At 36.5% G+C, this 12,346-nt stretch overlaps 1 long non-coding RNA gene across 5 annotated transcripts in view; it reads right to left on the bottom strand.

Moving 5' to 3' along the window:
* The window catches only part of LOC103794583 (uncharacterized), a 455,426-nt gene that overhangs the window by 404,391 nt on the left and 38,689 nt on the right, over positions 1-12,346 (bottom strand). For all 5 annotated transcript variants that reach the window (XR_013520575.1, XR_013520576.1, XR_013520578.1 and 2 more), the window contains exon 5: positions 11,109-11,199. This is a non-coding gene — a long non-coding RNA (uncharacterized LOC103794583). The remainder of the gene's footprint in view (positions 1-11,108; positions 11,200-12,346) is intronic.

Genomic DNA, 12,346 nt, shown 5'->3' with positions numbered 1-12,346 from the left:
AGAGGAAAATTTATAGTAATAAATGTCAAAATGAGAAGCAAGGAAAGATCTAAAATTGACACCTGATGATCAAAAGTGAAAGAGCTAGAGGAGAAAGAAAAAAAATCAAATGCTAGCAGAAGACAAGAAATAACTAAGATCAGAGAACTGAAGGAGATAGAGACACACAAATCCCTTCCAAAAATTAATAAATCCAGGACCTGGTTTTTTGAAAAGATCAACAAAATAGACCACTAGCCAGATTAATCAGTTTCTCCTGAAACTGATAAGCAACTTCAGCAAAGTCTCAGGATACAAAATCAGTGTGCGAAAATCACAAGCATTCCTATACACCAATAACAGACTAAAAGAGAGCCAAATCATGAGCGAACTGCCATCCACAATTGCTACAAAGAGAATAAAATACCTAGGAATATAACTAGCAAAGGACGTAAAGGACCTCTTCAAGGAGAACTACAAACCACTGCTCAAGGAAATAAGAGAAGACACAAACAGATGGAAAAACATTCTATGTTCATGGTTAGGAAGAATCAATATTGTGAAAATAGCCATACCACCCAAAGTAATTTACAGATTCAACACTATTCTCCTCAAACTACCTATGACCCTCTTCACAAAACTGCAAAAAAACACCTTAAACTTCATATGGAACCAAAAGAGAGCCCACATAGCCAAGACAATCCTAAGCAAAAAGAACAAAGCTGGAGGCATCACACTACCTAATTTCAAACTATACTACAAGTCTACAGTAATCAAAACAGCATGGTACTGGTACCAAAACAGAGATGTAGACCAATGGAACAGAACAAAGGCCTCGGAGGCAACACCACACATCCACAACCATCTGATCTTTGACAAATCTGACAAAAACAATCAATGGGGAAAGGATTCCCTGTTTAATAAATGATGTTGGGAAAACTGGCTAGCCATGTGCAGAAAGCAGAAACTGGACCCCTTCCTGACACCTTACACTAAAATTAACTCCAGATTAATTAAACACTTAAACATAAGACCTAACACCATAAAAACCCTAGAAGAAAACCTAGGCAAAACCATTCAGGACATAGAAGTAGGCAAGGACTTCATGACTAAAACACCAAAAGCCTTGGCAACAAAAGCCAAAATAGACAAATGGAATCTAATTAAACTCCAGAGCTTCTGCACAGGAAAAGAAACAATCATTAGAGTGAACCAGCAACCAACAGAATGGGAAAAAGTTTTTGCAGTCTACACATCTGACAAAGGGCTAATATCCAGAATCTACCAAGAACTAAAACAGATTTACAAGAAAAAAAAAACATTCAAAAGTGGGCAATGGATATGAACAGACACTTTTTAAAAGAAGACATATGAGGCCAACAAACATATGAAAAAATGCTCATCATCACTGGTCATTAGAGAAATGCAAATCAAAACCACACTGAGATACCATCTCATGCTGGTTAGAATGGCAATCATTAAAAAATCTGGAGACAACAGATGCTGGAGAGGATGTGGAGAAATAACACTTTTACACTGCTGGTGGGAATGTAAATTAGTTCACTCATTGTGGAAGACAGTGTGGCACTTCCTAAAGAACTAGACATAGAAATTCCATTTGATCCAGCAATCCCATTACTGGGTATATATCCAAAGGATTATAAATCTTTCTATTATAAAGGCACATGTACACATATGTTCACTGCAGCACTGTTTACAACAGCAAAGACCTGGAACCAACCCAAATGCCCATAGATGATAGACTGAACAAGGAAAATGTGGCACATATACACCATGGAATACTATGCAGCTATGAAATCCGATGAGTTTCTGTCATTTGTAGGGATATAGATGAATCTGGAAACCATCATTCTCAGCAAACTGACACAAGAACAGAAAATCAAACACTGCATATTCTCACTCATAGGTGGGTGTTGAACAGTGAGATCACATGGACACAGGGAGGGGAGCATCATACAGTGGGGTCTGTTGGGGGGGACTGAGGGAGGGACAATATGGGGTAGGGAGTTGGGGAGGGATAACATGGGGGAAAATCCCAGATATAGGTGATTGGGAGGGAAGAAGCAAACCACATTGCCATGTATGTAGGTGTGCAACAATCCTGCATTATCTGCACATGTACCCCAGAACCTAAAGTGCAATAAAATATATTTTTAAAAGAAAGAAAGAAAACAATATAGAGATTAATAGAACATTATAAAACAGAATTACCATATGATCCAGCAACCCCATTTCTGGGTATATACCCAAAGGACATGAAATCAATATGTCAAAGAGGTATCTGCACTCATGTACATTGCAACATTATCACAATAACCAAGATGTGGAAACAACCTAAATGTCCATTAATGGATGAATGGATAAAGAAAATGTGATACATGCACACACACATGCACACACACAGAGACATGCAGAGAAATATTATTCAGATATAAAAAAGAAAGAAATTCTGCCATTTGAAACAACGAAGGAAAACTTTGAAGGCATTATGCTAAATGAAAAAAGTCAAACAGAGAAACATACTATCTGATCTCACTTACATGTGGAATTTTAAGAAGCCTCATAGAAATAGATAGTAGGATGGTGGTTGCCAGGGGCTGAGGGTTGAGAGAAAAGGGGAGATGCTATAAATTTTCAGTTATAAGATGCTATGAATTTTCAGTTAGAAGATCCCTGGGGATAGGGATATATATTTAACATAATATATCTCGAATATATGTAATTTTATCTATTGATGATACCTCAAGCTGGAAAAAAAGAACATATTGAGCAAAGCTAACAAAGTGCTCATGTCTATAATATATCAAAAAACTTTACAAACCAAAAAGACCCAATAAGAATATGGACAAAAGACTTGAAGACATGTTTCAATTTCTTATTGTTGCTATAATTACTACATACTTCGTGGATGAAAGCAACACAAATGTATTATTTTACTGAGCTGTAATTCAGAAGGAGGAACTGAGTTTCACCCTGCTAAAATCAAGGTGTGAGCAGGCCTGCATTACTTCTGGAGGCTCTAGGGGAGAATCCATTTCCTTGCCTTTTCCAGCTTCTGGAGGTTGCCTGCGTTTTTTGGTCACAGCCCTCTCCTGTGACCTTCATAGCCCAGAAATATTAGACTGCATGCTTCTCAACTGCCATCTCTGTTTCTCTCTTCCAGGACCCTTCTCTACTTTTAAAGACCCTCGTGATTACTCTAGACTCACGTCTATAATCCAGAATAATCTCTCCGTTTAATGGCCAGTTGATTAGCAACCTTAGTTGATTAGCAACCTTCATTCTATCTGCAACCATAATTCCCCTTTGCCACATAACTGACCATATTTACATGTTCCAGGAATTAGAAAATAGACATCTTTGGGAAGACATTTTTCAAACTACTACAAAGCACGTTACAAAAGAAGACATACAGATAGCCAGTAAAAATATTAAAAAGTGTTCAATCTCAGTAGTCACTGGGGAAATACAAATTAAAATCATAATGTTATAATTCTATATTCCACCAGAATGGTTAATATTTTAAAACCTGGAAAGGTTATAGAAAAACTGAAGTTCCCGAATATTGCTAGTGGGATTTTAACCACTTTCAAACCACTTGGAAAAATTAACGGTATCTACTAAAGTAAAAAATAGACTCTCATACCAGGCAATTTCACCCCCAGATATACACCCCCCAAAGATGTACGCATGCATGTGTCAAATGACATTTACACAGATATCCAAAGCAGCCACAAAGAAGACACAAACCAAATTCACGTATAAATAGAATGAATAAGAGATAAATGGGCTAATAGACAGCAATAAAGATAAACTTCTACTTCGCAGGAACAACATCTCATAAACATAATGTTGAGTGAATCAAACCAGACACAAAAAGGTATATATTATAGAATTCTGTTTCTCTCTACTTATAATCCAAAAGCAGACGAGACTAATCTATTTAATAGAAATAGAAGAACTATTAGCTTTGCGGATGGTATACTTGAAAGAGGGCATGAATGAAGCTTTTAGGTATGGGTAATGTTCTATTCTATTAAAAATATACTGATTTTTACAATACTTTATGTCTGTTACATTTCAAGAAAATGTTCAGTAAGTCTGTATATTGTATAGGATTGTATATACTTTGTGTCAAAAATTGGAAGTTTCTTCAGCTTTCAAGGGTATAATGAAAACAGATTCCTGATTAAGCAGGCCATAGCACTAAGACAAATCTCACCGTGGACAGACACTTCCTGTCAGAAGAGCCAAATACCAAAAGGCAAGAGGTTAAAATGAATTAAAGTTTATCTATTCCTGAATCAAATGAAAATGTTACAGACTCCAGAGATTATTCTTATATTTGAACATTTTCAGTGACCTAAAAGTAGCCATTTGAAATTAGTTAAATAACATTATTTTCAACCTTTTGAAATGAGGGTTTTTGCCTTTTTATGAGAAATTGGCATTTTCATCATCAAGGAGGTACACAACCTTCTTGACACAATGATTCATTGGAATGAAACCATTTCCATTTTTTAAAAATTACGTGCTTACCAAAAGCCCAGCCATGATCTGCAGACAGAAAAGAATAGCAACAATGTGGGACCACAGGGAAAAAAAAGAATGGAAATTTCAAATTGCAAAACCAGAAATCAAAAACATTATAATGAGAATTTCCATAGTGAAAGCCCCTGACTAAGGGGCTAAGCCTCTAATTCCTGTCTTGGTTTTGGCTTTGGTCTGTTTTTATTTTACAATCACATATATATGTGTGGATAACAATAACAATAAACACTATTTTATTTCTATACTGCACTTTTTATGTTTGTAAAGAACTTTTATATTGACATGTTGTCTTGGAAAAATCAGTGTTTTCCGAATCAGATCCATCTTGGCTCAAATCCCAGTCAAACCCCTTATAAGTTATCTAACTTTGACAAGTTTTTAAATTTTAATTCAGTTACCTTATATGCACATTGGCAGTAACTACTCAAAACAGGTTTATGAGAAGACTGACTGAAGTAATATATGTAAGTCCGTATCATATGTATAATGGAAATAATAATGTAAAGTTCATGGCACATATTAGGCACTTAATAAATGACAACACTTGGTATGATCACCCCATTCAACTTCTACAACAAAATATGAGGGCAGGGACTTTGTTGGTTACCTACCAAAATGCCTAGCCCATAGTAGGCATTCAGTAAATTTTTTTTTCACTTTTATTTTAGGATTCAGGGGAATGTGTGTAGGTTTTCTATATAGGTAAATTGCACATCATGGGGCTTGGCGCACGGATTATTTTGTCACCTCAGCAATAAGCATAGTACCCCATAGGTATTTCTTCAATCCTCTTCCACCAGGAGGGCCCTGGTGTCTGTTGTTCCCTCTTTTGTGTCCATGCATACTCAATGTTTAGCTCCCATTTATAAGTGAGAACATGTGATATTTGGTTTTCTGTTCCTGCACTAGTTAGCTTAGGATTATGGCCCCAGCTCCATCCATGTTGCTGCAAAGGACATGAGCTCATCTTTTGTATGGCTGTGTGTATTTACCAGATTTTTTTAATCCAGTCTACCATTGGTGGGCATTTAGATTGCTTCTATGACTTTGCTATTGTGAATTGTGCTGTGATAAACAGACATGTGCATGTGTCTTTATATAACCAGTAACGTGATGGCTGGGACCAAAATGGTACTTCTGCCTTAAATTCTTTGAGAAATCGCCTCATGCTTTCCACAATGGCTGAACTAATTTACATTCCCACTAGCAGTGTATAAGTGTTCCCTTTTCTCTACAATCTTTACAGTATCTGCTATTTTCGACATGTTAGTAATGGCCATTCTGACTAGCAAGAGATGCTATCTCATTGTGGTTTTGATTTGCATTTCTCTAATGATTAGTAACGTTAAGTATTTTTTTTCATATGCTGTTGGCAATGCATATGTCTTCTTTTGAAAAAATGTCTGCTCATGTCTTTGCCCATGTTTTAATGGGGTTGTGTTTTGCTTGTTAATTTAAGTTCCTTATAGATTCCAGATATTAGACTTTTGTCAGATGTATAGTTTGAAAATATTTTCTCCTATTTGGTAAGTTGTCTGTTTATTGATAGTTTCTTTTGCTGTGCAGAAGCTCTTTAGTTTAATTAGGTCCCATTTGTCCATTTTTGTTTTTGTTGTAACTGCTTTTGGCATCTTCCCTATGAAATATTTGCCAGAGCCTATGTGGAGAATAGTGTTTCCTAAATCATCTTCCAGGGTTTTTATAGTTTTAGGTTGTACATTTAGGTACTTAATCCATCTTGAGTTGATTTTTGTATATGATGTAAAGAAGGGGTCCAGCTTCAATCTTCTGCATATGGCTAACCAGTTATCCCAGTATTATTTATTGAATAGAGAATCCTTTTCCTTTTGCTTGTTTTTGTTGAGTTTGTCAAAGGTCAGATGTTTGTAGGTGTGCAGCTTTATTTCTTGTCTCTCTATTCTGTTTCATTGGTTTATATGTCTGTTTTTGTATCAGTACCAAGCTGTTTTGGTTACTGTAGCCTTGTAGTATAGTTTGAAGTGAAGGAAGATGATGCCTCTAGTTTTACTCTTTTTCTTAGGATTTCCTTGGCTATTCAAGCTATTCTTTGGTGCCATATGAGTTTTAAAACAGTTTTTTATAATTTGTGAAGAATGTCTTTGGTAACTTGATAGGAAAAGTAATGAATCTGTAAATTGCTTTGGGCAGTATAGCCATTTTAATGATATTGGTTCTTCCTATCCATGACCATGGAATATTTTTTAATTTGTTTGTATTATCTCTGATTTCTTTGAGCAGCCATAGTTAGCTGTATTCCTGGGTATTCTGTTCTTTTTGTGGCTGTTGAGGATGGGATTGCATTCTTAATTTGGCTCTCAGTTTGGATGTTGCTGGTGTATAGAAATGGTACTGATTCTTGTACAATAATTTTGTATGCCTGAAACATTGCCAAAGTTGCTTATCACATCTAGGAGCTTTTGAGCAGACACTGTGAATTTTTCTAAGTATAGAATCAAATAATCTCTTCCTATTGAATGCCTTTTGTTTCTTTCTCTTGTCTGATTGCTCTGGCTAGGATTTCCAGTACTATGTTGAATAAGAATGGTGAGAGTGGACATCTTGTCTTGTTTCAGTTCTCAAGGGGAACACTTCCAGCTTTTGCTTATTCAGTATGATGTTGCTTGTGGGTTTGTCGTGAATGGCTCTTATTATTTTGAGGTATGTTGCTTCAAAGCTTAGTTTTTTGAAGGTTTATAACATGAAGGAATATTTAATTTTTATCAGAAATCTCTTCTGCATCTATTGAGATGATCATGTGGTTTTTGTTTTTAATTCTGTGTGTGTGATTAATCACATTTGTTGATTTGCATATGTTGAACCAACATTGCATCCCAGGGATAAAGCCTACTTGATCATCGTGGATAGCTTTTAGATAAGCTGCTGGATTCAGTTTGCTAGTATTTTGTTAAGGCCTTTTGCATTCATATTTATCAATGATATTGGCCTGAAGTTTCCTTTTTGTATTGTGCTTCTGCCAGGTTTTGATATCAGGATGATGCTGGCCTCACTAAGAAAATTGCTCAAAATCATGCAATTACATGGAAAGTAAACAACATGCTCCTGAGTGACTTTTGGGTAAACAACGTAATTAAAGCCAAAATCAAGAAATTCTTTGAAACAAATGATAATAAATACACAACATGTCCAAGCCTGTGAGACACAGCTAAAGTAGTGTTAAGAGGGAAGTTTGTAGCACTAAACACACACATCAGAAAGTTAGACAGATCTCAAATTAGCAATCTAACATCAAACCTAGAGGAACTAGAGAAACAAGAGCAAACCAACCCCAAAGCTAGCAGAAGACAAGAAATAACCAAAATCAGAACTGAACTAAAGGAAATTGAGACATTAAAAACCATAGAAAAGATCAACTAATCAGGAATTTGTTTCTTGAAAGAACAAGATTGGTACACCATCAGCTAGACTAATAAAGAAAAAAAATCCAAACAAATACAATCAGAAATGACAAAAGGAATTACTGCCAACCCCACAGAAATAAAAAGAAACCCTCAAAGACTACTATAAACACGTCTATGCACCCAAACTAGAACACTTAGAAGAAACAGATAAATTCCTGGACACGTACAACCTCCCAAGACTGATCCAGGAAGAAACTGAATTCTTGAAAAGACCAACAATGAGTTCCAAAATTGAATCAGTAATAAAAAGCTTACCAACCAGAAAAAAACCCAGGACCCAATGGATTCACAGCAGAATTCTATCAAATGTATGAAGAAGAGTTGGTACCATCCCTACTGAAAGAATTCAAAAAAAAAAAAAATTGAGGAGGGGGAGTCCTCTCTAACTCATTCTATAAGGCGCAAATATTTTTTCATAAGTGAATGAAATCACAAATGAATAAATACAGGAAAGCAAGGCATGAATCCATCGTGCCAATTTTGTGTGAGAAAAGCAAGGTTCAGGTTTATCCCAGGTCCCACTGCCACTAAATAGAAAAGTTGAGTTGCAGACCCACTTTTTCTCACTCCAAGCCCAATGCTCCTTTCTCTATTTCAGCCCTGCTCATGACAATATTTACTTGCCCTGCTCTGAATGTTGGCATTTTATCTTCATTCTGCATGTGCAATTTATTCTAAGTTAAAGAGTGTCTGGACTCAGCTCAGGAAGAAATTCAGTAAACAAGTTTCAGACTTACATTGATAGCACGTGATATTTTAAATATACCTAAACTATGATGAACTGAGGAAGCCCTGAATTTATATTGCAGGTATGTTTAATACAAAATAAAAATATCACCACAGAAAGTATTGAGCAAATAAATCCTCCTTCAGTATTTTTTCTTGAAGCTATTGCCGTAGAAAATTAAACATAGCCAGATAAATGTCTTTCCCGAAGGCATTATGGTAATTCCAAAGTAGCACGTTAGGTCATTTAACTAAGGTTTAGAGAGTTTCTTAAACTAGCTAACATCTAGGCTGTCCATGCACTGTGCCTTTACTGATGGGAATGTGTTTACTGTGGCCAGCATGCTGAGAAACTTACGTGCATGTCCATAAAATCATAAAATTGCATTGTAACATGTCAATACGTTATCCAATACAGTATGTGCAGAATGGAATGATCCAGAAGCATTGGGAAGCAAGTAATCCTTTGAATAGGAAGAACTTTAAAAGACGAGAATAGGGAAAGTACAAGAATACACTGGAAATAAAGCAAGTAAGATTAAGAACAAGGGTGTCAGAAAAAAAGAACCCAGACTTGGGCAGCCACTGCTCCTCCTCAAACACTGGTAGGAAGACCCTAGCTCTAGGCACTCATTCAGAGATTCTGCTACTGAACGGCACATCACCAGGCTGTCTACTGGCTGGAGCCGAGCTAAACACTTGTCTCCTGTGTATAAGTGCAGGAAAGATGGATTGAGAAGCCTAAAGGGAGAGAAAAGTTTTCAACAGAGTTATGATCACACAGTGAATGAAGTTTCTAGAAATGGTATAATGCAGTGAAAGGAGCACAGAACTGCAAGAGTCAGGTTCTGCAGTGACTCAAAATAGAAGCTTTGGTACAAGTCATAATGCTTCATATGTGTTCACTGTTACCATCATTAATACTTTTGCTGACGATTTTTTTCTCAGCTACATTTAAATAATAATTGCTAATATATAGGGAATCTGTTAACAACTCTTAAATTTCTTCATATACATGCCCAGTAATCTTACTCAATGCTCTAAATGTTCCTTCTCACTACCCTTAACATATATACACTCCTTTAGCCATAGAGAAATTCTTTTACGTCTTCAGATGAGGCATGTTCTTTCTTGCTTCCAGCTTTTTGCACATGCTCTTCCCTGTTTAGAGAACCACTACCTCAATCTCTCTAACTACCAACTCCTAACAATTCTTCAGGTCTTAGGTTAAATGTCATTTCTTCCGGATCATCTTCCTTATCTCTCCCCACCACCATCCTCCTCCCTGCTAACAAAATTAGATTCAGTGCCTCTACTGCATGTTTGCACAGCAACCACCTTGCAGCATAGCTGCCTTCTCATAGAACCTTTTGTGCTTTACTAAAACTGCTTTTTAAATGATTTCCCTGCATAGACTATTGGGTTCTGTGAGAGAAGAGGAGAGGTTTTGTCTTTCTCATTCACAATTTTATGCCAGGTACCTAGCATATAGACCTGAAAACTATTTGTTGAAGGGCTGTGTAGATGGATAAACGAATGAATGGGTTAAATATAAACTCCTCAATATACTTTATGAAGACCTGAAGCCTGCTTACCTCACTGGTTTCTATCATGCCGCTTCATACATGACCATCTATCTACCAGCCATTTTGAATTTATTTTATATCCTCAAAAACACTGTGCTCTCCTTGCTGGCAAGAATTTGTATATGGTATGCTATTCTTTTGCTTAGATTATTCTTCCCAATTACCCTTTTCCTGAACAATCCCTACTCATCCTGCAAAGCTTAATATTGTGGGCTTTTTCCCTCTAATCTTTCAACGCCTTTTTCTCACTCCACCTGGATTAGGTACTCCTTCAACATAAGAACCTAGAAGTCCTCGCTTTGTCCATTCTAACAACTGTTCAATTTTTCTGGAGTTTCTGGTCACTAGTTAGCATCTTCCTCTAGACTATAAGCTCTCAGAGGGCAAGGGCCACTTACATCCAATTTATCATTTTATCCTGGCACAGAGCAAAAATGTAACACATATTTGTTGAATGCATGAATGAAGTAAGTAGTCAAATTATCTTTAAAAGTAGAAACAAAGAAGCAAGTTCAGGCACTGCCTTCCTCTCTTTTCCCACTAGGGAACCAATGAACCTTTAAGAAAAATGTTCATGTCCTGATTCTGTCTGGATCCTCTTTTTCTTCTGTCAGCAATTGTTGAATGTTTACACTGTAAGTTTCAAGTTTCCAATAACTGTATCTCTATGGCTCCAGCTCATCCTCTTCCTACCAGCTATAATTCAGACCTGCAAAAGTGCTGAAGCAGGCTTGTCCTGTCAGTGTATAGAATGCCTGCTGCCTTTCTGCCTGCAAATAGTTTGTCCATTTTCATTGTGCCTTACCTCTCTGTTGAGTGATTCCGGGTGAATCTGGCCTGTGTCTTTGAGGAATGAATATGCTTGCTAGTCGGTGATCTCTTCAGTTCCCAGATGACTAGGATAAAGAGAGCATTATCTAAGTTAAGCACAACGCTCGGTGTCTCGCACTTTTAAGCATGACAACATAACCACAGACACTTGGGATTAAACTGTTTATTTCATACCCATTATGAATGGGTTACATTATACCTTATAAAATAAGGCCTAAAGAAGGAGAAATCAGTGCAAGCTACCATTTTAAAGATGTCGTCCAAGATGTACACTGAAAATAAAGAAGCTGTCTCCTCTCTGGTACTGAAAGGTTCTATATCTTTATGCATCAAACAGCATCTGTTCTGGTTCCCATTGTCCCAACCATTTGCCTGTATGTTCTCCTGTTCTCCGACAAATTTACTACTTTTCCTTTTTTCTTTTTGCTCTCTTACAATCAAAGCAAACAACATTTCTAAGACTCCTTGGGGTAGAATCTCTAGGGACTAAGTCTTCTCGGTGGCTCTGGAGATGCTACTAGACAGTCCCTCTCTGCTATGGTTTCATCTCCCACCAGATAGCCCAGCTTCTAGATCCTGGTAACACCACCTGCTCCTGTTGTCCTAGGCCTAGGGACGGTAGTGGGTTTTGTTCTTATTACTACTTGGCATGCCACACCATCTCTTGCATGACCTTAGAGCCCTTATATAATCCGTGAAAGCAATTTTTAATATTGCATTCTTTCTGTTGAAATACTGACAGCAGATTCTATTATTTTCCCGAATGAACCCTAAGCAAAAAACCCCCCCAAAAAAAACAAAATGTTCAACTAATAAATCTTCTATAGTATATAATAGTTTTAAAACCTACAATCCTTGATACAAAGTAACTGTAAATCAGTGATATTAAATTTATTTTTATCTTCTGATTTCCAGTATCCATTTGGAATCCCATCTCTGTACATCTTTTTAGTTAAAAATATGAAAGGAAAGTAATTCTAGTTTATATTTTAATAAAAATCTGACTAAAATTCCATTAAGATGGAAGTCACCAGATTAAAGAGAAGGAAAACTTGAGGGTAAATAGAAAAACCCAGACTGAAAACTCCATTACAACTTGTATCAGAGAAACTAAGACATTATTTTAAGTAGAAATTTATTAGATCTTGACAAAGTCGTCCTGAGTAATTTTCAAATACCTTAGATTCAGTCAAATAGCAAAAAAAAATTTAG

This window comes from Callithrix jacchus, chromosome 7 (genome assembly GCF_049354715.1).
Source record: "Callithrix jacchus isolate 240 chromosome 7, calJac240_pri, whole genome shotgun sequence".
Classification (NCBI taxonomy): domain Eukaryota; kingdom Metazoa; phylum Chordata; class Mammalia; order Primates; family Cebidae; genus Callithrix; species Callithrix jacchus.
The sequence above is the reverse complement of the archived record's forward strand: the minus strand, read 5'-3'. Positions and strand labels throughout refer to the sequence as shown.